A 1,925-nucleotide genomic window follows, 5' to 3' on the forward strand; every position below is an offset into this window, starting at 1 on the left:
AAATGCTACTCCTTCTAAAGTTTTGGTCTGATTTTAATATAGCATGGTATGCAAGTAGACTACACTGAGATACATAATTGTCTTTATCGTTTTTTTGATTCTGGTGAATGATGTTGCCATGGTAACTTAAATTTCTGTAAAATTCTTTTTAAAGGTTACTCCTCCTACAGTTTAGTCTGATTATAAGTACAAACCAGTAGAGCTACAGTCTTGACAGAGACTTCTGGTTCGTATTTATATTCAGTGTACCTCGTAATTTTCTTTATGACATCCAATGGAAATCTACAACAATCAATACCCTGTAACACATGCGAAACCTTCAATACTCTTGGAACACTACACATATATTGTTTTGGCTCAATTTAATTAAAAACAATTATCCTATTAAATTATGGTAAAAATGTAACAATTGTACATTTAAAATTAGTCATTTTCCCCCCTCTCAATATTCATTTGTGTTATTCAACTTTCCACATCACAATGGCTCTTATATCTACATGTGTTTCAAGTGGACCATTTCTGAAAGGTGTTTTATTCATTATAAAGATGAACGAAATTAACAATTATGAAGAGAAAAAAATTAGAAAATGTAAATATAAGCATTGAATTCTTATTTTTGGATGTTGTCGGTCTTATGACAGCACCTGTCCATGCCAACAAATTATCACACCGTGGTATTCAATTTGTCAGCAAGTCCAGATGCTGTGATAGGACGGACGACATCTAAAAAATAAGAATTCAGTGCTTAATTATTAACAACTAGATATCATTGAGATGGTAGCCATCTCAAAGGGCCCCACTTTCAGCAAGGAACATGAAAATGTAAGGTAGCTAAAAAGGGTTTATTTTGAAGAGGAACATTTGTGTACTATTAAGGGATGTGTTGTTTGAGTCTAAAGGGCTTCTATGTTATACTTCTTATAATAAAAAATGGCACGAAAATCATGAGTGCTCCATTCCCTCTATCAAAAAACGGCACAAAATTCATGAATGCTGCATATCCTCTATGAATTCAAAATTGTTGCATATCCTCTATAAGAAATATGGAAGAAAATCACAAATGTTGCGAACCCGAAGTCAATTGGTAAGGTTTGAGGCTGACTGGAATTAAAGGAAAGAAATTATGCACTGAACAAAGGTTTTAAACAGAGAAGGTATTTTTGACCTTGACCTAGAACTTCGTTCAAAGTCACTGCACACCCATTGACCAGTGGCACTATGTGAGTGAAGTATGAGCCACATTGGACCAAGGGGAGAGAAGATATGCTCCAGACAAGGATTTTTCCTATAATTCTGCTATGACCTTAACCTTTGACCTAGAAACATGGTTCAAGGTCACTGCACACCCTTTACCCAAAAACACTCTGTGGGTGAAATATGAGCCAGACTGGGCCAAGGAGAGAGAAAATATGCTCCGGACAAGAATTTAAACAGAGAGGCTATTTTTGACCTTGACCCTTGATCTAAAAACTTTGTTCAAGGTCACTGCACATCCATTGACCAGTGACACTCTGTGAGTGAAGTATGAGCCACATTGGACCAAGAGGAGAGAAGATACGCTCCAGACAAGGATTTTTCATATAATTCTGCTATGACCTTGACACATGGTTCAAGGTCACTGCACACCCTCTACCCACAGACACTCTGTGGGTGAAGTATGAGCCAGATTGGGCCAAGGAGAGAGAAGATATGCTCCAGACAAGAGATCTCGGACGGATGGACAGACTGATCACTATAGGGCACCCGCAGAGCGGGGCCCTAATTATGTTTTAAATTTTGACCTTTGTGAAATTTTATCCTACCTTTCCTACTTTAAAATGTGTGTTGTACAAAAAGAAATAGATATAGAATAGAGGCACAATATTTAGCTGGTCAGAAAAGAATGGAATTGCAATTATTTTGAAAATATAAAGGAAAACTATATG

The sequence above is a fragment of the Saccostrea echinata genome, unplaced genomic scaffold (genome assembly GCF_033153115.1).
Source record: "Saccostrea echinata isolate AGI-Se365-2 ecotype Australia unplaced genomic scaffold, CSIRO_AGI_Sech_v1 ptg000034l, whole genome shotgun sequence".
In the NCBI taxonomy this organism is placed as follows: Eukaryota; Metazoa; Mollusca; class Bivalvia; order Ostreida; family Ostreidae; genus Saccostrea; species Saccostrea echinata.